Here is a 27,992-nt window from a genome sequence, read left to right as displayed (position 1 = left end):
CATGAGGATATTGCACCATAGTAGTAAGCATGGAGTTTTGGAAGACCTTCTCATCAAAATCATCTAGTAGCCTTTTGTTGCGACCGTCTCTGCCCGACGTCTCCACTCCGCCCACCTTACCGCTCTGGCGACTCCCTCTTTGGTTGATGGAAGTTTGGCTGCCGCGGTCATTTTGCTGACCTCCTCCGGCGTCCCCGGACCGGCTCGACGCTGCATTCCGCCATGTTCCCAGAAGCCTAAGGGCGTGCGTGCGGTGCGGCCCCAATTCAAGTACCAGCAGTGGCACGAACCTCAGGGGTGTCCCCCTGAGATGAAGTCATCCGCACCGGATATTTAAAGATCTCTGAAATCGCTAACTAATCAAGTTAGCAAAGGTTTTCCTAGCTTCCTCCAGGTATCGCTGCGGATGGGATTCGCTCTCCGCATACCTTGCTACTCTGCCTCATCGGACTTTACCAGGGGTACCCGCTCCTCGGGGGCCTCGCTTTCTCTTTTGCCTTTTAGGTCGCAGTCTAGAACCGGTACTCGCTCCTTGAGGGCCCACATTCTTGGACCTGCTTCTGAATACCACTTCTGCCAGGAAGTCATTGCTGCCTACAACACCAGAGAGTTACCATCTCTCTCTCAGAGCTTTCCCTGGAACCAGGTACTCACTCCTCTAGGGCCTAATCCATTCCAGCTCCTGGGCTGCTTCAAGAGACTATTGTGTGAGTGTTACCATCAAGGTTCTATTCCTGAACTCTGCATACCCTGCCTACTCACTATACTTAGTTTCTCTACAGCTCTGCCACCCTGGGATCACTGTTCCAGTATCTGAGGGACTACAGCCCAGCCGGGTGTGTCTAGCTCACTACTGCCACCTCTGGTGGTTCAATATACTGTTCAATAAAAGAACTTGTGTGTGTCTCCTAACTCTGAGCCTGACCGGTGGTCCCTCTCGGGATCTTCCCCCATGGGCGTGGTCATCTGCCACCGGGCCAAGGATCCACCCACAACTATCCCAAACAATAACACCTTTTTCAGGGCTGACTCGATACCAGTCATCTCGGCCATTGAATAATTCTGAGCTGCGGAGATTTGAAATCCAGCTTCCTAGCCGTAGGAACGCCAGAAATAGGTTTTTCCCACATTCCCATCTTCAACCAGCTCAGAATGTTGCAGTGTGGGAGAGCCGCTGAAGCTGATGGGGTGTCTTTAATGCTAAATGCTGTCATCCCCCCCCCCCCCTTTTCCACATACTTTGACTATATATAACAGGTGTGCTGGGGCAAGGTATGTCAGGCGTATCTGGAAATGGGATGAAAGGTGTATCTGTAGAACCCTCTGCTGGATGCGAGGGTTTACTAACTGAGGACCCTAATGATGATAAAGGTAAACCGGAGGGGGGCTCTTCTGGTTGCCTTGGAGGGGAAAACTCTGGTCAGCCGCCTCTGAACAACTGGATTCTAATGCCATTCAACAGGAGGATGAAGACCCCTGTATCAAGGGCTCCAATTACGTGCTCACCCGATATTGGGACTCTGGTTGAAGGCATTGCCGCAGCAATGCTGTCAGGAGCAGATGGATTATTCTTTGTCTTTAGATGACGAGATAAGAGAAAATTCTCACTAGACCTCCAATCTGGTTGAGCGACTGTCATGTCCTCTGTCCTGGGGGAGGAACATCCTCTTGAGAGACAAGGATAGGTTTCTATACCTTAATAGGAGTTGGGTTTTTTTGTTTTTTTTTTGAAGTACGTGAATGTATAAAACATACCATAACTGGAGTCTCTGATCAGAAGCTCTGCACTATCAATCTAAAAAGGAAGGAAGGCTGTGGCAATTGGAGCAGGCAAAGGTAATATGACCCCTTCAGCAGCTGGCGCTCCTCTGAGAAGGGCCTGAATAAAGTGTAAAACAAAAAGAAATACAGCCTCTGCTTCATAAGCAAAAGGGCTGGTGACCACAGAACGCATGGAGGGGTGAATACTCTAAGGGTGGTCCTCCGACCCATGGAGAGGGAGAGAAATGCTAGGTGAGCACAGCGTGTCAGCCACAGCTTGACAGCAATGCCTGTAATGAGTGTTGGAGCAGGGCTAAGACCAGGGCAGGCCGTGGCTTGAATAAATTGGCCATAGGAAGGCCTGAGTTTGTGCGATGCTGAGCAGTGGCAGGTTTAAAGGTTTCCCTGCCATAAGAGCCTCACCAGTGTGGAAAAAAAAAAGGAGGAATTATGGATGTTGAAGACCGGAAAAAAGGAATAGACCGTATCGTCTGCTGAAGATCCAGCAGGGCATTGTGAACCGGCACACCATGGTTGAAGTAACTGAAAAACCCCGTCATAAATTTTGGGGGTTTCTAATTTACCCAAGAGGTTGAAGCCATTTTGTCTGATAGGAAAGCAGAATAAGTAGAATCGTCTGGAGGAATTGGGCCCCCAGCAACATCTGGAGAAGATGAAGAGATACCCAGAGATTTATTTATTTATTTATTTAGATTTCTTATATACCGACATTCTTGAAAGAAGATATCAAATCACATCAGTTTCCATTGAAACTGAACAATCGCGGCTGAGGCGTTACATTGAAACAAGTTGTCAGAAACAATTAACATTATGAGTAACAATATAAGTAACAATGTAAGAAGATGTAAAAACAAAAATCAACGAAACAAACATGAAAAAATATCTGAATGAATGAATATCTGAATGAAAAAATATCTGAATAAACAGAAGAATAGAGGGAGTCCAGCGAGTCTGGTGATTGTGAACAAAGAGGCGAGGTAGGTTGTAGAAGAGGAAGAGAAATGGTAGCCAAAGCAGGCGACTTCAAAAGGGACAATGGACCAGTTGGAGGAGGAAGGTCCCTCATATAGACTAAGAAATGCAGCCAAGCGCACTTGAAGATCTGGGTCGCTGATATAAGTTGCCAGAGGTGAAAGAATTGGGCTGGAAGCCCACAAAGAGTCAGAGAAGGTGCAAGGATGTTGCAACTACTCCAGCAATATTTCTGGGAGAGGTTCCACAGAAAGCATGGATTTCATGAAACCAGAAGGGGAACCAGAACTGGAGAGAGATCTAGAACGAGCTTGATCATCAATAGTGTGTAAGGGTTCACACTCTGGCTATGTTTGCTGCAGGCACTATGCTTCGGCGCTGTGGTCGAAGGGTCAGCAACCTCCTGGCAAGAAGATTTTGACTTTCCATTCTTGCCATGCTTATGTGGCTGCACATCAGCATTGTAATGTGTTGAAACTATAACAGATCCCTGTTTCGGCACCAAGTGTTGGGCGCTATGCTGTGGCGACTAGCAATCAGCACTGAGTTTTGAGTTGGCGCTGGACTTTGGCACCAATCTGGGCACTTTATCTGTAGCGCTGGATTTCAGCACCTTACCTGTGGTGCTAGACTTTAGTGCTATACCTTTGGTGCTATTTTTAGGCACCTTTCCTTCAGCACAGGACCTTGATGGTGTATATGCAGTGCTGGATTTTGGTGTTTTGACTTCACACTGGAGTTCGGTGCCTTACCATCAGTGCAGGACTTTGGCACCATATCAGATCTGCCACGGGCAGATGGGGAGTAGGAGCGCTGATGAGAGCCTGGATCACTTTCGGCACTACAGGGTCGGAAGAAGTGAAGGTACAATCCTTGTCAGGGCTCCTGGTGAGATTCATGGTGGGCAAGAGTGTTGGAGGGTGCCTGGAATAAGTAGAGCCCCTGCTCCTGGAGTGATGGGATTTTCAATGATAGGGTGGAGAAATGTCCAGGAAAACAGCCTGCTTCCTTTTGGATCGGGAGGCCTGGGCCTGGGCGAATTCGTATTTAATCTTGAGGTCCCTGTAGCAGTGGGCTCAGAGGTACATGCGACTACAAGCTCTGCAGAAGGATGAGTCCTGGTTGGGACCAAGTTAGAGAAAGAAGACGTCATATTGATCCCTGCTAGACATTTTTCTTGCAGTGTGGGCAAAACTTGAAAGGGCGAACTCCCTTGTGGGAACGAGTCTCTTCTAAATGGCAAAGCAGTGGCAGCGGAGAGAAAGAATCAGAACCCGATGGTTCACAATGGCGGACAGAAAGAAACTGACCAGAAGGGACAAGTTTCATGCCCTGGCTATTAGTGTAAAACCTCTTAGCATGCTCAGAAAGCTTCTGGAAGATTCAGCTTTGAGATCAGATCCAACTTGACGACGTTGTCAGATGCCATAACTCACTTGTGCGACTCTTGTCTTGCTTGTCCATGGAAAGCCTTGGCATATTCAATATGCAATGGGAGGCAGCTCTGGAAGACCATGGTCAACGCTGTTATCTGAGCCAGACCTCTGCGCTCAGGATAGCTTTTTCTAGTGTGACCAACTGACCGGTTTTCAACTGAACAATCTGGTTTTAAGACCTGCTGTACAATGTCAGGTTACAATGGTAACTGGACACTATATAAAGTCCAGTCAAACAAGCCCCAGTCTATTGTGGAGCAGGCTGAGCATCTCAAGAGCCAATCAGCGGTGCCCACCATGGTATAACACCAATCAGCTGCCTTAAATCCACAGAAAGGAAAAGAAAGCATGTTTTGCCTGCTCTGTGCACATGCCTCTCATGCTGCTCTTTCATTGTAGTTGTGCTCTGGGATTGGTGCCCCTCTATCTCCGAATCCAGCCCTCTGCTCCTGGCTCCTTCCTTGCTGTGGCTCAGACAGAGCTGCTGCTGCTGTGTCCCAACCTGAGCAACTGCAATGGGTGGAGAGGGATCAAGGAGGCCATGATTGTCTGTTCGCTGCTGACAACCGTGAGCTGCGATAGGCCCTGCTGCACATGCCATCGGCCTGCTGCAGCCAGAGGCCTACAGAGACCATTCCCCAGCCTCTGGTCGCGGTTGTCACTACAGTCGGCTGCTTGAACCTGCTGCTGCCTCTCTCAAGTGTGCGTGTATGTGAGAGACAGAGGAAAGTGTGTGCCTCCATATGCTCCCCGTTTTGCACATATGCTCCCTGTTTCTCATTGAGCATGTATGTGTAAGTAAGACAGAGGGAGCATATTATGTGTTGAGTATGCATGTGCAGCCCTCAATCCATGATAATTTCAGGGTGACAGGTAGGGAGAGCAAGGGATTTTAAAATCCTTATTGGTTTTAACTATTGAGTGTTATTTGATGTCTGCTCTTTTGAAATATTTTATCAATTTTAAGAAATGTTTAAAAATTTGAGCATGACTAATTGGTTATTGGTTGTTATTTTAATAGCTGGGAAGAAGAAAAGGCCAGCCGCGGGTGCCACAGCTTCTTCTAGCACAGCTGCCGTTCCCACTGGGCTTGAACGTGCTGACAGCCCGGCGGCAATGGCAGCGGGAGAGACCGGGAGCGCGCGACACACCTGCCGGTGCTGCGGACCGGCAAAAAACTCCCACAGCCCGGTCCCGGTCCGCGGACCGGTGGTTGGGGACCCCTGCCCTAGCACGACCTCTCATGCTAAAGGAGCGCGGCGTCTGCTTCTTAGCCTCCAGCAACTGAGGAACCTGGGACTCGCCCCACTTATTGGCCATTTTCTGCAACTTGCTATCAAACAAGAGTGAGCCTTTAAAGGGTAACTTCGTAAAGTAAGACTTAGAGGTCACATCAGCTGACCAATTTCTCGGCCATAACTGATGCCTGGCCGCTGTTACTGAAGTCACCCCTCTGGCTGAGGTGTGGACCAAATTGCAGCCTACATCTGCTAAAAAGGTGACTGCGGGTTTCATCACTGCTCTGGAATTCACTCCAGATTCATTGACCTCCTGAGAGAGAAATAAACAAGAGTGAGCCACCAGGGAACAACAAGAAGCTATCTTGAAAGCCATTACCACTGCTTCGAATGCTTGCTTGGATGGCCCCAATCCTCCTTTCGTAAGCATCCTTCAAGGCTGTTCTTCCCCCTACGGGAACAGTCATCCACTTGGAGACTGCAGACACAAGCATATCCTCTTTCAGAGAATGTAATTGTTCTCTCGCAGCTGGATCCAGGGGGTATAGTCCTTTCAAGACTTGCTCCCCCCCCTTGGAAAATTGCTTCAGGGGTGCCCCACTTAAGATCAATCAATTCTTGAATGGCCGCCATAATAGGGCAAAAACATGAGGCTTTATGCAAAGAAATCAAAACGGGATCTTTCTTTGCTCAGTGGATTCAGACCTAGGTATTCCCAGCAACTTTAATGTCTGGGAAATCAGAGACGGCAACTCATTTCTATGAGAGAAACGCAACACAGTTCTATATGGCTCCAATCCTGGAGGAATTTCACCATCTTCCAGGGAGTGAGGATCGGCTTCATCATCTGGGTCCCTATCAGGAAGACCAGCCACTGATATAGGCGTACTCTGATGCTTACTCGAAGCACCAGGCGTGTGGGAGTTCACCACCTACGACTCTGACCTGGCATGATTGGTCGAGGCCGAGGACTGCACCTGAAGAAAAGACTGCAATCTTTGAAAAAATTCCACCCAAGGCAGAAGGATCCATGCCCAAACCAGGAGGCACCTGTCCATGCCCAGTGAACTACCTCCCCCTGATGACGAACCAATTAGGGGAGCTCCAAAGTCAGGCGACCCTTCTGACACATTCCCCATGAGCTTCCAAGCAGTGCTGACCCAAGTTAGAGGGAACGCCAGGCTGAGATGCCCGAATAAGACAAACAGCACAGAGGGTAAGGCGCTTAGGTGTGTTTTTTACTGCATCATCAGTCTGTCAGTATGCTCTAACAGGCGACTGAAAAGTGTGCATCTAACTGTATTCGCTCTGCAAAAAACAGGCATCCAAAATGTAGGTGTGCAGCTCTATGCCTCGATGAGCACCCAGAAACTGAGCGCCCTCAAGGCCGCTCAGATTGTCGTATAGGTAAGTGCGTGCCTCAACTAAGCATCCAAATCAGGACTCAAAACCACCCCATCCATCCATATAGACAACATCCACATACAACTTAAAGACAAGGTAAAAGACCTCGGAATCTGGATTCACAGTGAATTATCCTACAAAAAACACATCACAACTAAAACAAGAGAAGGTTTCTACAAACTCAAAATACTCAAACACGTAAAACCAATGCTACACCACCAAGATTTCCGAACCGTTTTGCAATCTCTCATCTTCACCAGCCTCACCTACTACAACACACGCTTCCTAGGTCTTCCTAAAGCGACCCTAAAACCACTTCAACTTTTACAGAATGCCACAGCAAGAGTCCTAACTGGCAAAATTAAATCTGACCACATTACACCCGTCCTCAACAGTCTACATTGGCTTCCAGTCAAAAAAAGAATCGACTTCAAAACTCTTACAATTCTGCACAACGCAATTCACAAAACAGACAACACGGCGTTTGACAATGTCATACATGTTCATAGATCGCATCGTACAACAAGATCAACAAGTAAATTACAACTTGAAATACCATCACTCCCATCAGCCAAACTATCCAGCACAAGGAAAAGAGCCATATCCATAGCTGGCCCGAAATTATGGAACTCTCTACCCGATCACTTAACCATTCAAACCAATACCAAGTCCTTTAAAAAATAACTCAAAACTTGGTTATTCCGTCAAGCATTCAAAGATGGTATTGGCTATCATACAACATAGCGAATTCACAATCGTTTAGCAGAATGATTATAAACTAAGTACTACATGGTTTGATCATTATCACATCGATTGTCAAACGTTTTTTCCATGAAGTTACTTGTAAGACTTTAATTGCTTAATCTATAATGTTGTTTATTTTTTATTTATTTTTAATTTATGTTTAACTCTTTAATTTTTCTGATGTCACCTATGTTATTCTTTGCAGTTCAATGTCAAATGTAACATGTTGTTATAACTGTAAACCGGGGTGAAGGCTGATAGCTATACCTCGGTATAGAAAACACTTTAAATAAATAAATAAATAAATAAATAAAAAAAAAGAAATAAAGCCAGCCCGGGAGCTGGCATTAAGTCTTGAGGAGCCCCAAAAGTGGAACAGAAAAGCATAAAATACTTTATGGTTTCTCTGCCTTAATATCATCACGATATTAAGTCAGAGGAAGCACAGAAAGCAGGAATATGGGGGGAAAAAAAGTCTTGGCCCTCAGGTTCAGAAAACGACCATCAATTTATGAGCATCCATTTTCCTAATATGCGCTCAACTACTTTTCCTGGTGAGGTGCTAGGGATGCACAATTTCCCTTAGTGCCTCTTTTCGCGCAGCAGTGTATTAACATACTGCATCTGGCCCTCAGGATAAGTGGATTGAGGTGTTATGAAAGAGGGCACTCAATCATAAGTGCCTGTTTTTTACATGCCCATGTTGCATCAGCCTGCTGGTTAGAAGTATGCATTTTCTGCAGGCTGGAGTGCTGGCAAAAAGGTGCATTTCATCGGCCTGTAACACTCTGGGGTAGATTTTATAAATCTATGCATGTGCGTACTTTTGTTCGCGCACCAGGCGTGAACAAAACTACGCCGGATTTTATAAGATACGCGCATATTTTATAAAATCCAGGGTCGGTGCGCATTTGTAAAACTTGCGCATGCAGAGCCCTGCCCGTTTCCTTCCTTCTACCCCCCCCCCATCTTCCCCTCCCCCAGGCGGCCCTATCTAAACCTTCCCCCTACCTTTCAGGTCGATCCAGTAAGGCCGCGGTAGAAACAGTGCGGTAGTGTCAGGCGCACCCTTCCTCCCCGCACGCACAGTTCTCTTCACTAACTCCCCGATACTCTCCTCTAATCGCATGCAAATGCATGCCGCGGCTTTAAAGCGGTAGGGAAGGGTTATGCCCGCGTAACCCATTTTACTGTATAGGCGCTTAATACAGCGCCTATAAATTAACCTGGGTGCGCTGGTACCTGTCATTTCAAATGACATTTGAAATGACAGGCACCAGGAAGTGTAAAAATCAAAATTTTTAAATACCTGTCGGAGGGCCGCATGGGTCCAGGAGGCCGGCGGGATCCGGGGGGCCGGTGGTCGCGTGTTAAATCTAGGCCGCGGGCGGGTGGGCGCCTGTTCCGGGCGGCGGGGGGGGGTGGGTGGACGCGCGTTAGTTTCAGACGGCCGCGTGGGTCCAGGCGGCCGGCGGCGGCGGGGGCCGGGTGGTCGCGTGTTAAATCTAGGCCGCGGGCGGGTGGGCGCCTGTTCGAGGCAGCGGCGGCGGGGGGACACGCGTTAGTTCGAGACGGCCGGCGGGCGGTCGCGTGTTAAATCTAGGCCGGGTCCGCACAGGCGCGCATTCATTCATCCAGGCGGAGGAGCCGGTGGCGAAAGCAGCCGGCTCCTCCGCCTGGATGAATGTGCGCCTGTGCGACCCCTGCGATTCGGCGCTCAAGGCAGTCACATTCATTCACTGCCGGTGGGGGCTGCCTCCGGCAGCCCCCACCGGCAGTGAATGAATGCGCGCCTGTGCGGACCCGGCCTAGATTTAACACGCGACCACCCGCCGCCCGTCTCGAACTAACGCGTGTCCCCCCGCCGCCGCTGCCTGGAACAGGCGCCCACCCGCCCGCGGCCTAGATTTAACACGCGACCACCCGGCTCCCGCCGCCGGCCGCCTGGAACCACGCGGCCCTCCGACAGGTATTTAAAATTTTTTATTTTTTTTTCTGACAGGTTTTATGTGTCCCACATCATTACATTTTCTCGATCATCTCTGTATCGCTTTTTTTTTAAATTGTGTTTTATTGTTTTTGAGTATCTTAAGCGGTGTCGATGGATTTGTTACTAGACTCACAATCCTAACTCCTACTAGGGGGAGGCGGTAAACTAAGACGTTACGGCCGCGGCAAAACAGTGCGTTACTAATGAGAGAACCTGAGTGCCCGTTACGGTATCGGAGGGGAATAGCTAATTCCTTCATTATACAGCTAATTCGTTCATTTACATGCCGGGTGCGGGAAGGGTTATGCGTCTGTTTTAAGAAGCGCTACGGACGCGCAAAACTGGAGACTGTATCGCTGGTTTGCCTTACGCGTCCGAATTGTGCGCAGCGAGCTCGTTACAGACGAGAAATCTTCAACTGAACTTTACTGTATGGAGCTGCAAGTTATGCCTGCCAGCACCCAACCAGGGGGCTGGTCCGGAGGCCTCGGCCACGTCCCCGGGCCAGCGCCACGCCCAACGCCCCGAAATTCACGCCGCCCATCCGACCCCCCCTCCTTGCGAAGCCCCGGGACTTACAGGCGCCACCGAGCCGCGTGCGCAGGGGGGGTTTTAAAAGGGTTATGCGCATACCCCTTTTAAAATCCGGCCCTCTACGAATAGGGAAATACCTGCAGTATTTGAATGCAATCCACTTTGAAGTGCCTGAAAAGCGGATTATAAATAAAATAACTCATTAACCTGAACTAGCGACAAGTTACTGGAGTAGCAGAAAATTAACCTGAAATTAAAAACTAGGAAAGAAAAATAAACTAACAATCTTTGCGGCGACAGATAAAAACAAACTGGGACAGGGCGCGCGGCGACATTGGGATGAGAAGCTCCTAGCGTGCTCAATAATTTGAGCTTGGAAAACGTAGTATCCAACCCATCGCCTTTGGATGATGGCGGTGCCTTGTTTGTCCACGGAGAAACACTAACATGACGCCACCCTAAACACTAAAAAAAAAACCCGAAAACCATATTCCTCCAATCACGGGACGGGGAAGGATTCGATGACCATGAGATTCCTTGTTTCGTGGGTCACCCAAAAGGAGCAAAATGTTGACGACACATGTTCAGAGGAAACGCCGCCCATCTCAATGCAGGGAAAACGTCAACATGATCATCCAGTTTGCTGAGCACACGTTGTAGACACCGTGCGAGCAGCAAACGATTAGGTTGTAACACTTTGTTTATGTGTTTGCGTATTCTGAGGAGGGGCCCCACGTTTCTGTATTTTTGGGTTCTCAATCAATTATACGGTGTCGGGTGGGCGCCTTCTTATGACGTCATTTTTGGTGGTAGCTGGATTTTGCTTTCCCATCTTCCCCTCACCTGGGAACTTGGGATCCGAGTGACGTGGTGGAAGCGCGTTGGCGCTTGGAGCGCTGAAGCGGACGACACTGTTCTATCTTGCCGTGGCGGTGAGTGAAAGACTAATTTTAATCGGTTTTGCACCGAGAGGGGGAAATTGTTTCTCTCCTGCACCCTCGCGCGGGCCGGATGTGACGTCACCACTGGGCTCTCCGGTTCGGAGTGCCCGCGCTATGTGTTCTGTGTCTCCCTAGTCTTTAGCTCAGGCATGTGTCCTTCCCTCAGCGCGGGTTTTCCTATCTTGTTCCTTGTTTTCCCTAATGGCCGCCTGCTCTATAATCGGGGATATGAAAGGAGGATTCCTGAGGGAGGGGGGATAGGGAGCTGTTTGCGCAAATGTATATATTACTGTGTAAAAAATGTAAATCTATACATAGTTCTAAAACACATACTCTCTATTTGTCAGAATAACAGTTTAAAACAATATAATTGAGTAATTTATTTATTTAGAGGTCTTGTATACCGTCGTTATAAATAAAAATCCCTAGTTCACCACGATTAAGATAAGTATTAGAGAACAGAATTTTAAATATTTTGTTTTTTTGTGCAGACTACACCATAAGGCCCTTCCTTCCATTTTATTTTCCTGTCCGGCTAGAATTTCCTTACTCTTTCCCCAAATTCTATCTTTCTTTTTTTTCCATCTTTCCCAGGACTGACCTCCAATCTTTCACGCCCCACTCTTGGCCCCACGGTTTAAAAAGCTGAACTTCACTTTTCCTTCTGGCAGTCAGATTAGTTGCAGTATAGGGTCCAGTAATGTGGGAACACAAAAGTCCCAGTCTCTGCAGCTGGTCCTCCTCCCATGCTTCCTGATTACAATGGAAAAGCACACCTAGAGTTCCTACTACTCCGCCCCAAGAAATTTAGAGGGGATATTGGGGAGAAAGCTGGAAATGGGGTGGTAAAAATGAGTCTGAGGTGGGAAGAAAAATTCTAAAGAAAAGAGGGGCAAATAAGATCAAGTTTAGGGAGGAGGACCTGGAGAATAATGTAAAAGGGGAAATGGAAATTAATTTTAGGAGTACAGGACCTGCAACACGAACCCTACAAAAAAGGCTTGAATGGGTACATGATGTAACTAACATACTTCTTAAAACTTGGGTACAGTCAAAATTTTGTAGGAGCTGGGGAAAATATTTTCTCTGTGTTCTTTTGCCCCCTTTTTTTTTTTTTTTTTTTGCATAATTTTGCTTTCATTGTTCTTTTGTACTTTTTGCCTTTTGTCCTTCCAACAGCCTCTCTTTCCCCACCTTTCTCCAGTTTCATTAAGGATCCAATGTAATAAGATGCACGCTGCAGAGAGTATCAGCACTTGTGCGTACATATTTTGTGCACAAACTTTATTCCCAATGCAGCAAGGAGTTTAGCTTACAAAGAATGTGTGCACAGAATTGTACACAGTTTGCACCCTTGCATGGAAATCCTATGCCAATGAAGGTATTAGCTATTCTCACCAATGCGGAGATGTGCTGGCTTAACTCAGTGTTCTTAGTGCTGGAAATTTAACTCCTGGTCTGCACTGGAGTAAAGTTTCCCGTGCTAGTCTATGGGCTAAAACAAGAGTTTCTGATCTAGGGACTTGAGGTTAGTACTTTATAAACAGAAAACAAGATTTTTGCACAGAAACCATGTTTTCTGTGCATAAAATATCATGTATACACACATCATGGTTTTTTTGTGCACTAAGACTTTTGTTTGCACACATTTTCCTGTTTATTTGATGTATTAGCATAACATTAACTTAGTTCACCCGGAGTTTAAAATAAAATTAGCCTGTGCATTAAGAAATTGTGCACTGAAGTTCAGTGCATTGTTTTAACATTCAGTAAAATACATTGGCCCCCAGGCCAGCATTGGCTTTTATAAGATTGCTTTGAGGGGATCTCTTTGGAGACTGACCAGTGGGGCAGCAGCTGTCTCCTACCAGGCCCCAGCTGGCAATGGATGTTTCTGTCAGGTGCCTAGGTGACCTGGCACCTTTTCAGCCTTTATCTTCAATATGTCCTAAGAAAGTGAAATCTTCTGTAGACGAGAGGTCATGATATGAAGTTAGAGCAAGTAAGGTTCGGAGCCTTTTGGATTCCTGGAGTAAATTAACAGAGATGGTACAAACCAGCACTGTACAAAATGCGAAGGAGAATAAATTCTGCACTCAGCATAAATATCACAAAGAAAATAAGTGCAGATAGACTTATCGGTCCACACACAAATATCTTATTAATAGTTGGATTTATTGTTCCAAACGGCAACTCCATTGCTATCAGGTATACATTCAAATCTTGAAAGGGTCCCCCGACACAGAGCCTGTGTTTCGTCGCAAGGCTGCGTTGGGAGGTACAACAAATACAAGTGACAAATCTGTAAATTAAATACAAGAGAGTATTTTTTTAGAAAAGTGAGACCATACAAAAATGAGTAAAGTTGATGCAATACATAAAACATAACGTACTTATATCCATAGTTATGCAGGTTTACAGGGAGCGCATAGATAGAGGAAACAGGGTGGACTTTAAACGCTGTCAATTTGGTGCGAAAACCGTCAGCCAATCAACATAGAGGACAAAGTAGCCAATCAGGTCAAAGCAGCGAGACTCGAGTAAAATAACTCCACTCAATCTCATTGTTCAGGCCATGCGGGGACAAACAGTCCAAAGTGTATATCCATTTCTGCTCTTTCCGGATAAGAATTTCAGAAAAATTATTCCCATGGGGGGGAGGTGGTAACACGTCAATAATAAAAAATCATAGATCCAAAAGAGTGTGAGACTGTGATAACCAATGGTTAACCAGAGGGGCATTTTCACGTTGGTTTTTAATGCTTGAACAATGCTCTATTATACGTGTTTTGACGATACGTGTCATTTTGCCAACATACAATTTTTGACAAGGGCAGATAATCACATAAATCACACCTGAAGAGCTGCAATCAGAGGTGCTACGTAAATGAAAAGTCACTTTAGAAGTAGGATGTGTGAAAGAAAAGATTGATAGAGAGGACACACTGAACAGTGACCACACGGTTTATGAGCTCCCAAAGAATGGGACAGGGGTGTACTTGAGCGAAATTCAGAATGGACTAGGAGGTCACGGAGGTTCCTACCACGGTGAAAAGTGAATCGAACAGAGCTGTTGAAGGAATCTTGTAACAGAAGTGAAGACCAAAACCTGCGAATAATGTTGCTAATCGTACAATTATGATTAGAGAAAGGTAGAATACAGTTGATGAAGCCATCAGAAGATCGTGTTTGTGGTAGAAAACAAAAGATTGCAATTAACATACAACTCACGTTTGAATGCTTTTTTTCAAAACATTGGACGGGTACCCCCTCTCTCAATCCTGGAGAACATCTGCTTAGCTTGATTCACAAATTCCGCCTTTGACGAACGGAGCCAGCGAAGTCTCAAACTGCCCGAGTGGAATATTCTTCTTCAAGATTTGTGGGTGATGGCTATCAAATGTCTCGCTGCTTTGACCTGATTGACTAGTTTCTCCTCTATATTGATTGGTTGGCGGTTTTTGTGCCAAATTGACAGCGTTTAAAGTCCACTCTGTTTCCTCTATGTGCTCCCTGTAAACCTGCATAATTATAGATATAAGTACGTTATGTTTTATGTATTGCATTGGCTTTACTCATTTTTGTATGGTCTCACTTTTCTAAAGAAATACTCTCTTGTATTTAATTTACAGATTTGTCAATTTGTATTTGTTGTCCCTCCTGACGCAGCCTTGCGGCGAAACACGGGGTCCGTGTCGGGGGACCCTTTCAAGATTTGAATGTATACCTGATAGCAGTGGAGTTGCCGTTTGGAACAATAAATCCAACTCTTAACAAGATATTTGTGTGTGGACCAATAAGTCTTTCTGCACTTATTTTCTTTGTGACAAACCACCACTGTGACAGAATTCAAGCACCCTTGGGACAGACAGAGGACAGTGATAAGGTTTGGGTGATTATAGTATTGTAAAAAGCTCACCCTTTGCTCCCTTCGACAGAGGCAAAAGGAGAAAACTAAGGGTGGATAAAGGAAGCATGACACATAGGACGGGTCCTTTTTTTTTTTTTTTTAAAGTTTCTGAAGAAGGGACCTATGTGTGAATAGAAATGCTCTTGTACTACAGCATTTTTCTAGTGCAACAAAAAAGATAATGCAGCCTACAAAGATTCCAATCTACAGCCCTTTCCCCCCCATTCCAATTTTTAGTAATTTAAGATTGAGGCCAGGGTGTTAGATAGAATTGAAAACTTTTTTTTAAAGTCAATAAAACATGCAGCTATTCTCCGTGAGAGTTGGTATTAATGTTTGTTAATCATGCAGCTATTCTCCGTGAGAGTTGGTGTTAATGTTTGTTAATCATGCAGCTATTCTCCTTGAGAGTTGGTATTAATGTTTGTTAATCATGCAGCTATTCTCCTTGAGAGTTGGTATTAATGTTTGTTAATCATGCAGCTATTCTCCTTGAGAGTTGGTATTAATGTTTGTTAATCATGCAGCTATTCTCCGTGAGAGTTGGTATTAATGTTTGTTAATCATGCAGCTATTCTCCTTGAGAGTTGGTATTAATGTTTGTTAATCATGCAGCTATTCTCCTTGAGAGTTGGTATTAATGTTTGTTAATCATGCAGCTATTCTCCTTGAGAGTTGGTATTAATGTTTGTTAATCATGCAGCTATTCTCCGTGAGAGTTGGTATTAATGTTTGTTAATCATGCAGCTATTCTCCGTGAGAGTTGGTATTAATGTTTGTTAATCATGCAGCTATTCTCCGTGAGAGTTGGTATTAATGTTTGTTAATCATGCAGCTGTTCTCCGTGAGAGTTGGTATTAATGTTTGTTAATCATTGTGTATAAGGCAAAGAGATGGTTAATGGTTTGGTGCCTCCGCACTTTTCCTTATTGTCCTTGCCAGACTAGTCCAAATACTTGGGATTTGTCCCAGCTCAAAGCTGACCACTTCCCCTATAGGAGTCTAGTGCTGCTTTCAGCTCTTCAGTATTTCTCTGTCTCCACAGATGGTGCAGACGTGTGGACTGGTGCTGCAGCTACGATTAGGCTGTTCTTAGGAAGGTTTTTTAGGCCCAGCTTCTTGGTGGAGCATAGGTCGCTCCCGAGAAGGCTCTAGGCCCAGGTCACTCATGGAGTATAGGCTGAGTCTTGGGGGTGCTCTGAGTGATAGTCCTGGTGGGACCGATTATCCCTTCCTCCTTGGGGTCTGAGTTCCCGCAACGATAGGTCAAGCACCAGGTCATCCTGGGTGACCTTTGTTGCCTTGGTAATCTGGCAGAAGGATCTACTTCCTATATTCTGAAAGAGCAACAGGGAGGTGGTAGTTAAAAAAAAAAAAGCTTGCAGCACAGCCCTTTCCCTGGATTGCCTTCCAGTCTCATATGGTGCGGTGTCAGATTTGGACTCGGTCAGGAGGTCTAAGATGATTACTCTTCCTTCTTGCTCCCTCTGCTGGCATCTAGTTTGGCTGTAAAAAGAGGGAGGTGCAGTGCTGCAGATAAGTCATGGTGCCTCAGTGTATCAATCAGCAGGTGCATTCTGCCTGACTTGTGAGTAGGCAGGCCCCAGGCGGATGCGAATGAACTGCAGTGGGTCAGCAGCACCCTGCAAGGGCAAAATTAGGTGGGTTCTCCAGTCAAACCCTTGCCCTGTAGTGGAAGGCAGTGCTATAGTGCATGTGGATCAGGGCCCGGTCAGCTTTTGCTATTCATTAGGAAATGTGATTCTCATTTGAGGATGCCACAGAAGTGTTTGCTATCTTTGATTGTAAATATGATTTAAAACCAAATTAAATGAATATATTTCCATGTTTATAGATTGATGTAATTAATTTCGCTATGTTTTAGGGAAATGGCCAAAAATCAAATTAGGTTAAGTAGTTTTACCTGTGCTTCCTAAACTGGTAGGTACCTTCCTGTATTTAAGCATTTTCATTAGAACCTTATCGGAGTCTCAGCTTCTTTGTGTTTGTCTGGAGGCATTCTTTGATTTCTTGTATTGTTTTAGGGTGTGATCTTCAGCTTTGATCTTTTCATGGAAGTTCCGAAAGTGTTCAGTCCAGATTTTCCCATTTTGGATTGCCAAATCCGGTTTGATTGTGAGTTTTCGTCCCTTCCATGTTTTCCAGCTTCCATCTCAAGCAGCTTTTTTTTTCTTCATGTGTTCTAATTCTTTTTCAAGGTTGCCTTGTAATCTGACAGATTATGAAGGTGTGTGCTACTCCTGGACAGGCTCTCTCTCTGTACTTCATGTTAGAGAATGTTCTTATCTTTTTGTTTTAGGAGTTTACATTCCTTATCAAATCGATGTACTTTAGTATTTGTTTTTGGTTGTATTTCTTATTCCTGACTTTTGTAAGTTAGCAATTCCCTTGCTGATCTATGAAAAAATTGGATTTAAAAGAGTCTTACTATTTGGTTTATGCCCTGTGAGGTCTGAATGTTATCATTCATCAATATCTGTTGATCTGTTATTTTGCTTCCAGTTTATCTAAGGTTCTTTTATGTTTTTCTTTGCTTTGCAGATTTGGGGAGTGAGGCATTAGGTGCTGGGATTTGCTGTGATAGATGTAGGGGGACCAGTTGATGCAGCTCTATAGGAAAGACTGGAGCTCCATAAGCAAGGTGTTAATCTCTTTTGATGTCTAGAGCTGTGCTGGAGAATCTAGAGCTGTGCTGGAGAATCAACAACCATATACTGAACTGAAAGTAAATCTGCTAAGAGAGTCACCTCTGGCTGTTCCCCACCCTGGATATCTGCATGTGTTTGAGTCTCTTTCAGGGCTTAATTTGTGGGGGAATGGCTTGGAATGCAGTCCCAGCTCTTCTTTTCAGGTTTAAGAGGCAGAGCAGCAGGGGTGTTCTTCTCCAGCCCTTCCTCTCCTGGCAGCCTGCAGGGAAGAGGAGAGGAGGGGGTAAGCCCGAAGCACACAAGGAAGAGACCAGCCAGTCTGCTCTCTAATCCAGCCCCTACCCTCATGTTTCCCTCCCCCTGTATGGCAGGGAACAAAAGGGAAGGGGGTGGTACTGAAGCAGACACTGCAGAGCAAAGAATGGAGACAAAAGGGTTTGAATTGGCACAATTGTGAAACTTGTGAGCAGTAATGCTAATTGACAAGCTCTAGCCCTGGCCTGGATGAATGGCGCTACTGCTCATAACTTTCAAACTTTGTGTTAATTCAACCCTTTTTTGTGTCCATTACTGAGGGCTTAATTTCTGGCAGAGCAACCCAGAACAGTGTTCTGCTATCTTTTTTTTTTTTTTTTTTTTCCTGGGACCCAACAAAGCAGAGCAGAGCCAGAAGTGTAAATCAGTTCTGGCTCCCCTGAGGAAACAGAACAGAGGCAGTAGTTGCATGGATCATTTATGGCCACCCCCAGTCCTTGGAGGAAGAAGAGAACAGAAGGGAATTCTGTGTCATATCCTTGTGTGAAATATGTGCAGAAAAGCGTCTTATTGAAGTCAAATATTTTATACACTAGTGCACAGGTTAGCCCATGATTGGATGCGCTAGGCTAACACCCGATGCAAAAAGGGGATTAGCGTGTCCAAACACGCTGATAGCTAATAGCGCTCATCACATGTAAATGCCATGTAGATGAGGCTATTAGATATTGCCCTGATGCAAAAAATCACCGTGCTCCCAATGTGCACATTTTTACAAGCAAGAATTAAAGCCAGCCCTGGAGCTGGTGTTAAGTTTTAACGGGCGTCAAGGGCTTAAAAAAAGCAGAAATTACTGCTTTTGCGTGGTTTCTCTTACTTAGTATCGTCCCAATACTAAGTAGGAGAAACCACAAGAAGCATCATGAAAAAAAAAAAAAATCTTGACCGGTCTTGGATCACATACCGCTCGATACAGTATTTAAATGGTATGCAAATGCAAGCCGCGTCCAAAGCGCGTCCATGAAGCGCAATCCATTTTACTGTATAGAGCACTATACAGCACTTATACAGTATCCTGGGTGCGCTGGTACCTGTCATTTCAAATGTCAAGCAGCGAAGGCGCATGAGCGCACACCGTGACCTGAGCGCTCGGATGGACCTCCGAGGTCACGGCGTTCACTCATGCGCCTTCGCTGCTTGAGCGCCCAAATTGGACGTGCGTTCATGCACCTTCGCCGGCGTTTGGGCGCTCAAGGGTCAGGGGTGACGTCACAAGCTGCAAGATGGCGCTGGGGAGGCAGTGAGCGGCGGAACGGAGGGAGGCAGGCAGGCGAGCCGGAGCTGCCCCGCATGCAGGAAAGGTAGGGGAGCTGCCGCCCCGCCCCCTCCCACGCACATCCCCCCCCCGGCCCTGGCTCTGCCGCTCTGGCAATCTTCCAGTTGCCTGCCGGTGCAATTTTCTTAGAAAATCAATAAACCCAAAGGTACAGCTGAAAAACAGAATACTTCAAATTTTCAATATTCAGCTAGAAAAGAGCTCCTAAGTGAATCTATCTAGCAACCGTCATAAATAGCCTCAAAGAATGTGTGGCTTATGAATAAAGCCTGTAATACTTAAGGCTTGGTATAATCATAGGTTGCAGATAGATTTGTTTATGCACCTACCGGTGCGATAAGGCTGGAGCACAATCACTGTATGCTTAAAGTCACTAGTGACTAGGGAGGCAACTTCAGGACCGTGCAAGCCAACTCTCTCTACGTGGCATTTTTAAGATAAGTGCACTCACTAGTGACTTTAAGCATACAGTGATTGTGCTCCAGCCTTATCGCACCGGTAGGTGCATAAACAAATCTATCTGCAACCTATGATTATACCAAGCCTTAAGTATTACAGGCTTTATTCATAAGCCACACATTCTTTGAGGCTATTTATGACGGTTGCTAGATAGATTCACTTAGGAGCTCTTTTCTAGCTGAATATTGAAAATTTGGTGCAATTTTCTTGGCATGATGAGCTCGCACCGCCTGTACGTCCCATTTGGGCGCTGAAGGCAGCGAAGGTGCCTTGAGCGCCCAAATTGGAAGTACAGGCGTGCGTTCATGCATCTTTGCCGGCGGGGGTTGCTGGAAGCCGCCTCGCGGAGAGCGCCCGATCCGCCCCGGGCTGCTGAAGCGGGAGAAGGAATGCTGAAAGAGAAAATGAAGGGACAACATGAGCCAAAGTGGAAGAAGGAATGCTGGAGGAGAGAGTGAAGGGTTGTGAGCCTAAGCGGGAGAAGGCATGCTGAAAGAGAAAGTGAAGGGACATTTGTGAGTCTATGTCCCTGTCCCTGTCAGCGTGGGCCCGTACAGGAGACTGGCACCCATGGACGCGGCCAGGGCAGGTGAGCGGGGGCTGGGGGAATGTTTGCCTGTGAAATTTCACGGGCAAACTTTACCGCCTACCCTCTAACGCAGGGGTAAGGGTAGGCGGTAATTTAGCAGGTTAAAGACGCGGCTAAACTGCAGGTTAAAAAGGCGATAGTCGGGGCGCACGTTACTGAATGGGAGGGAATAGCTAATCGGAGGGTTTACATCTCATATACATGCCGCGGGCGGAAAGGGATACCCATTGATTTAAAGAAGCGGTAAGGATGGGTTAAAAGGGATAGTGAATCGCGGGTTGGACTTACGCGGCCAAATTGCGGGTACAAAGCGGGTTAGAAACGGGGTAATCGCGGCAGCGCTTTACTGTATCGGCCTGTGGGTTAGTTAAACTGTCCTAGCTGTTTGTTTGTTTTTTAAGATAAGAACATGCCATACTGGGTCAGACCAAGGGTCCATCAAGCCCAGCATCCTGTTTCCAACAGTGGCCAATCCAGGCCATAAGAACCTGGCAAGTACCCAAAAACTAAGTCTATTCCATGTTACCATTTCTAATACTAGCAGTGGCTATTCTCTAAGTGAACTTAATTAATAGCAGGTAAGGGACTTCTCCTCCAAGAACTTATCCAATCCTTTTTTAAACACAGCTATACTAACTGCACTATCCACATCTCCTGGCAACAAATTCCAGAGTTTAATTGTGCGTTGAGTAAAAAAGAACTTTCTCTGATTAGTTTTAAATGTGCCCCATGCTAACTTCATGGAGTGCCCCCTAGTCTTTCTAGTATTCGAAAGAGTAAATAACCGATTCACATCTACCCGTTCTAGACCTCTCATGATTTTAAACACCTCTATCATGTCCCCCCTCAGTTGTCTCTTCTCCAAGCTGAGAAGTCCTAACCTCTTTAGTCTTTCCTCATAGGGGAGCTGTTCCATTCCCCTAAATGTGTTTATTCCCCTGGTTGCAAATTAAATCTAGTTCCTGTCCTGTGCTGGCATTTAGTTCCCTATATAGGATGACTGTCCCTTTGTTTGGAAGGTACTAGTTGCAGATTGAATGGTTGTAAATCATTCAAGATTAAAATAGGAAGAATTGGAGGGACGTATATAGAAAGAGCTGTGGTAGGTGTCTTGTAGTATGTGGAATATTCTTTTTTTTTTTTTTAATATATTTTAGCTCACAGATGTTTCACCTTTTTCAATAGGCATAACAAGTTCTGCTAATTCCTTTCTATAGTAGACTAGGATCTCCTATTCCTGAATTTCTGTCCTGATTCTTCCTTCTTTAGGGCAGGCACTAACAGCTGTTTGAAGCCTGCAGGGCAATGGGTAGTGAAATCTTTGTCTAGCCGGGTTTCCTGTATTATGACCATGTCATGGTTGATCACACTGTCAATGAACTTAGGCTCTCTGCTTTTATCTCCAAAGGCTGAGGATATCAGACCCTGGATGTTCAGCTTCTAGCAGAGAGATATTTAATCTGTTCTGTATGAAAATGCAATGGCAAGATAAAATTCACTACAGTTTCTAGTGATTTAGGCTGGGCACAGTCCATGCATTCTGAAACAGAAAAAGCAGCTTCATTGGCCTTGTTACCTGGGCAAGGATAGTCCCTGTCCTGGCTAAAGTCAGGGCCCCTAGGTTGCTGCAGCAGCTCAGGGGTAGAGTCTGCGGCAAGAGTTAGGAAATTCTGCAGCACATTTGCATAAATTTGAAAAATGTGCATATTACATATCAAATTATGTTTACATAACAACAATACAGCTGTTTCCAAACTTGCCTTGCGTGTGTTTAAATGTATTTCGTTCTTTTAGGGGCTTATAAGTGAGGCATCTCAGGGATGGATATGGGGGGAGAAGAGAGAGGGGGATCTCCAATATGGATGTGGGGGAGGTGAGAAGATCTCAGGGTTGTTTGGACAGGAGAGCAAGCACGGATTAGGGATGGAGAAAAGAGGAACAGGTTAAGAGAAGGCTGGGGAAGCAGGAGAGAGAGGATGGGATGTTGCTCCCTCTGGTCTTCTTTCTCCCTTCCTCTCCCCATCTCAGGTGCCCAGATATACATACATGAACACACCCAGCCTCCCCATAGCCCCTCTTCACTCACAACCTGATTCCCTCAGGCCCTTTCTCACAGCCCCCAACTCCTCTTTCCTCCAACCTCCCTTTCCAGTGCAGATCGGTAGCAGCAGGAGGAGGAGAGCAGTGGTTCCCAACCAGTGGGGAGGTGTGTCGCTAAACATTTGACCCAGCAAAGCCTATGCTTGGTATAACAGCCGCATGTGCTTGCTGCTGGAGGAGAGTGCAGGCGAGGGAGCCTGGCACTTAAAATTCTCCCTCACTGCTCCCTGTTGTTGCTTTTCCCTCACCCCTGGCAATCGCTGTCGCCACCAGGCCAAGCTGGAAATGTTGCAGGTATGTTTTATCTCCTTCCTCTCTTGTTTTGATTTCCTCTGTATGCTTATTTCTAAGTTTTGGTCTCTTATTGTGTGTGAGGTCTGTGATCTGCATGTGTGACAGAGGTGAGGGATTCTGCTGACTAGCAAGTAGATTCCTTGAAGGGATGTATAGCAGTCTGGCTTGTTTTGTTTTTGCGTTTTATATCTGCAGTGTTGCCTTTTAATAGGTACTGCCTGGATAACTTGTCTTACAAATGGTACATAAAGTTCAAAAAATAATAATAGGTAAGACTGTTGCTGTTCAAGTCTTGGATATTAGTTCTCTTACGGTATGGCAGACCTGCTATATAATTTCCAAGTGAGTTTTTTTGAAGGTTATTGTTATTTAACAAAGTGTCTGGCAGGGGAGGGATTTTGAAATACTGTTACTGAGGGGATACCAGAATATGAATGTGTGGGTTATTTTTTTTTTGTATTGTGAGTTGAAAGGGGAAACCTTCTAACGGTGCTTCATATCAGTCCCAGATTTCTCACTGATGAAATAAGCAAAGATTAAAATTTTTGTGAAAAAACAAATGTAATAACTATATTTTTTTTACAAGCAGTTATTGAAATTAAAGAATACTTTATCTTTTACCTTGCATAATTTTTAACAAAATATATAGGGTTTTTTTTTTAGTATATCTGTTAAATGTGTGCAGTGTGTCATGCACATGAGCATTACTACATATTTTTATATTTGAATAACAAATTATACATATTACATTGTCATCTACATCTAACCATTAGTGACTCTAATAATTACTTTTTAAAAAAATAAAAAATTATAAATAAACAATTACTAATTTTATACTGCTATTCTATATGAATCTGTGCTATGTATCCTCTTTTTTTTTTTGCTTTACTTGTTTTTATTGTTTATATGTTATGTTTGTAATGAGTTATTTTTATGTTTTTATTTATTTAAAATATTTTGCCGCTCTTCTTGTTTTTTTGATTGTTAAATTTATGTGTTTTTATTTAAACTGTCTTTTAGCCTGATGCAGCCTAGTTTTTCTGAATGAAACTCTGCCTGAGTCAGGCATATGTTGATATATCTTGCGGAGTTAAGATGGCGAATAAAGTCATCCCTATAATTAAGGCGACAGGTCTATCGTTTGTTTCGTTTGCTCATGAGCATCATCTGTCAGGAGTGTCACAACAGATAAAAGGGTGAGAACCACTGGAGTAGAATAGTGGCAGTATGCCAGGCCACATCTTCCACTGCTGCTTTGAACCAGGTGGCTATAAGCATCACTTCACAGCCCAAGGCAGCAGCAGCAGTCCCCAGGTGCTGGAGGAGGATGACACAGCCTGGTCTGCTGCTGCTGCTGTTCTCCTCCCAGCTGCCAATCACTCAGGGGAAGGAAGGGAAACACATTGCCAGCCAGGCACAGATCCAGCTCTGTACCCGTTCTCCCACAGCAATTCCACTTGAAGGGCTGACTTTTGTAACCTACCTGTAGCTGCAGAATTGCCAGGGACCGGGGCCCTGCTTGTGTCTAGAAGGAACCCATCCTCCAAAGCTGGACCCATCTGTGTCGCTGTTGTGTCACTTTTGCAGTAGTAATCTGTCTTTCTGTGTCCCCTCTGTCCCAGGCAACTCCTCTGCAATACTTTTATGGCCTGATGGCCAGAGGATCTGAATCTAGTTCCGCTGTAGCAGCACCCAGCCACAAGCTTAATGTTGTCAAAGCAGTGTTACCATTGTCCAAGGCCGCTGCAGTGTATGGACCGAGACTGCTGTACCTATATTAAGAGTGGTAAAGTTAGCATCCTTTCCTGTCTGTACAAGTAAAAAAAAACTAAAATAAATAAATCGATCCTAGGCCCTTTTTGAAAGGGCAGTCCTATGCCCTCTGATGTGCTGCAAGTGTGTTAAGCTTGCCTGATTTTTGAGTTGTTGGGCTGAAATGCCTCTTTCAGCAGGCGTACAGAAAGAAGTGGTTGAAGTAATTGGTCTAAGCAGTGCTGTGTCACACGGTTTGGAGAAATAGTGAATAATTAAAACGGTACATTGCTGGCACTTAGTAGGTAATGAAACAGAAACGATGCACTATTCAGATCCTTAAATGTTTTGTTTTTTTAAATTGTAGCACGATGTCGGAAAGTTTCAGTGGCAGTACTGATTCACAGGCTTGGTTTTTTTTTTTTGTGGGGGGGGGGGCTGGTGATGCTGCGACTCTCGGGGGGGGGGGGGGGGGCGCAGAGGTTATTTCTAGTGGTTCTGCAAGGTCACCACCTAGTGTGTGGATTTAGGGCCCAAAGCCGCAGGGTTCCAGAGGTGGGGCCCTGGCTGAGGGCGGTTTCTGCAGTGACTGGGCTAGGCGCGTTGGGAGAGGGTTATAAAATAGAGGGGAAAGCCTCCGAGAGGTTGGTTTATTTTTATTTATTTATTTATTTATTTAACATGTCTTGTATACCGTCATTCGGTTTCGCCATCAGAACGGTTTACAGTAGTCACATTGGTTAAAACATTGAATCATATTAAATAAGCATCATTACATCATATTAGTTAAATAGAAGTTACATCATGGTGACTGTATTGCGTATATTAGTTTAAATAGTTATGTAACCACATTTGTATGTGGCGTTGTGCATTGTCTTATATGTTATTAAGTTGTCTTAGATATTTTTATGTTTCTCTGAGGATGTGGATTTTTTCTTGGTGGTTGGTTGTGTGAGATTCTGGTTGTTTGATGGGTGAGATCATTTGCATAGGCTCTGGTGAATAGCCAGGTTTTCAAATCTTCTTTTTTTTTTTTTTTTAAATTCTTTTATCAATTTTTTTCAAATTTACAAACCGGAAAGTTTACATCACTTCTTACCTCTAACATTCTTAGAGAAAAGAACAGAGAACAGAAAAGATATTTAACAAACATAATTCTAAGTTTGTTTCAGTAAACTTATTTTCCTACTTGTTTAATATAAAGAAACAAAAGGATCTCTGGGAGAAGAAAAAAAAATGGAACAAACACATCTTGAAGATATTCAGTAGACAAATAAAGAGAATATCGCCAGCCTTTATATCTAATTGCACCTGACTGGATTAGGTAATGCTAGCTTCCCCTCTACATTTATCTAAATAGCTTTTCATTTGTAAAGGGTCATAAAAGATGTAACTTTTTTTTCCTTTATGTTGCATTAAACATTTACAAGGATACCTAATATTTACCTGGGTGCCTAATAATCTGGCTTCTTGGCATAACCCCACAAAAACTTTCCTGCGAATCTGTGTATCTTTCACAATGTCTGGATAAATCCAGAGTTTTTGACCATAATACAATTTTTATTACGATTTTTTAAAAACAGCCTTAAAACTAAATCTCTATCCGCCGGATAAGTGAAAGAAACTAATAAAGTTCCCCGTTGTTCTAACTGTTCTTCAGTAGGAGCTTCAAAATAAGCAGTGAGATCTGTTTCCAGATTCAAATTAGGAACACCTGTTCTCACCTCACTCACGTTTTTTAATATTGGGGCAAAGTAAATTTTTTATATCATTTATTTTATTTATTTATTTATTTGCTTTTATATACCGACATTCGTTGGCGTACATCACATCGGTTCACATAACAACAATTGGAATAGTATGACAAGGGTCGTACTATTTTACATATAACAAAAACTGGTTGGAACTAAGTATACAATGTAACAGAAATTTTGCATTTAACAAAATTGGTTGGAACTAAATATACAATGTAATAAAAATTTAGGGAACGAGTTTTAAATAAACGAGTGGCGAAGAGTCTTGAGGGGGCACATGTATCCAGTATAAACATTAGAGCAGGGGAGACGGGGGGTGTTAAAGGGGGTGGGTTAGGTGGGGTGTTGGTAGGCGTTTAGGTATAACCAGGTTTTTAATTTCTTTTTGAAAGAGTGGAGGGAGGGTTCCAGTCTGAAATGGGGGGGAAGCTTGTTCCAGAGGGTGGGCCTGTGTTGGGGCCTGCCGCACTGGCTCGCATAAGTTACTACTGCCCGGAGGCAGTAGTAACTTTTCTGATAAAGGTAGGGGGGGGGGGGGTCTAGATAGGGCTGGGAGGGTGGGTTAGGTAGGGGAAGGTGCGGGGGGGGGGGGGGGGGGGGGGTGGAAGGAAAGTTCCCTCCGAGGCCGCTCCGATTTCAGAGCGGCCTTGGAGGGAACGGTCGGCGCGCGCAAGTTGCACAAATGTGCACCCCCTTGCGCGTGCCAACCCCGGATTTTATAAGATACGCGCGCTCTCTTTTAAAATGTACCCCAGTACGCCTCATGCAGCACGGAGTTTTGTCCTTCAAACTGTGAGCATTGCTTTGCGCCCTCGTATAGAAATCCCATGCTAATGAAGGCATTGGCTATTAATCCTGTCCCCGTTGCAATCTGGGTGGTACACTTGGGTATTGGCTTAACTTGGGTTTTTGAAGTGTCTGACAGGTGGAATATAAATAAAACATAATTAAAGCTGGAAATTTAACTCCTAGTCCAGAGGTGGAGTAAAGTTCCCAGGGCCGCTCTCCTTCCTTGCCACTTTTGGGTTAAACTCTGCTAGCGGCCTCTCTCCTTCAGCCGCCGGCGGGTTGAGCGCCACTGGTGGCCTGTGGCCTCTTTTGCTGCCCCTCCCCCCCCCCTCGGGTGTGCCGCCCTGTTCACGGTATGCACACCCAGTCGTGGTGGGTCTGGATGGTGGGGAGGAGGGCAAGAGAATCTGATGCCCTGGGACATCAGTCTTGTGTCCTGGGAAAATAGGGTGACACTCCCTCTAAAACAGAGCTCTGTGTTCTGCCCTGCTCTTCCTTCTCCTGTGTCGTGCCCTGCTCTTCCTTCTCCTGCCTCAAGATTTATGAGAACAAAACATAAACTCCTAACTCCCCTTCCCCTTCCAAGTTAAAATGTGTGCTCAGGCTATGCACATTTTAACTTAAGATTTGCAAGCACCATTTGCTTACTGCATTGGGAGTTATATTACTTTTAGCATGTGCTTTAACTGTGCAAAGTCTTAAAGCCCAGCTGATTACATCAGTCCCTTTGGGCCTTGCCATTCTTGCGAGCTATCATATGCCATGTTGTTGGGTTCCAGTGTGCTTAAAGCCTGACAGTGAATCTCTACAGAGGGCTCCTATCTACTGTGTGTGTGTGTGTGTGGGGGTGAGCATTATAAACAGGCTGAAAAGGAGATTAAACCCGTTGAGGGAATAGGTACTCTTCAGGGAGCATTTAGCTGTGCCTGATGAAGGCAGTTGAACACTCTGTAAAGCCTGTCGGAAATGTAATAGATTAGGCCCAGATGAAAAAGAATGTGTGGCAACAAAATTTAACTGTTGAATACATTAAATAATTGTATT

At 45.1% G+C, this 27,992-nt stretch overlaps 2 protein-coding genes across 2 annotated transcripts in view; one reads left to right on the top strand and one right to left on the bottom strand.

Moving 5' to 3' along the window:
• PIGP (phosphatidylinositol glycan anchor biosynthesis class P) overlaps positions 1 to 10,966 on the bottom strand; it is a 39,303-nt gene extending 28,337 nt beyond the window's left edge. Inside the window, exon 1 of the mRNA XM_029603460.1 lies at positions 10,944 to 10,966. The gene's annotated coding sequence lies outside the window, so the exon portion shown is untranslated. The remainder of the gene's footprint in view (positions 1 to 10,943) is intronic.
• The window catches only part of TTC3 (tetratricopeptide repeat domain 3), a 331,906-nt gene continuing 314,822 nt past the window's right edge, over positions 10,909 to 27,992 (top strand). The window contains exon 1 of the mRNA XM_029603249.1: positions 10,909 to 11,032. The gene's annotated coding sequence lies outside the window, so the exon portion shown is untranslated. The remainder of the gene's footprint in view (positions 11,033 to 27,992) is intronic.

This window comes from Rhinatrema bivittatum, chromosome 5, assembly GCF_901001135.1.
Source record: "Rhinatrema bivittatum chromosome 5, aRhiBiv1.1, whole genome shotgun sequence".
Classification (NCBI taxonomy): Eukaryota; Metazoa; Chordata; class Amphibia; order Gymnophiona; family Rhinatrematidae; genus Rhinatrema; species Rhinatrema bivittatum.
This window is presented reverse-complemented; position numbering and strand designations above follow the sequence as displayed.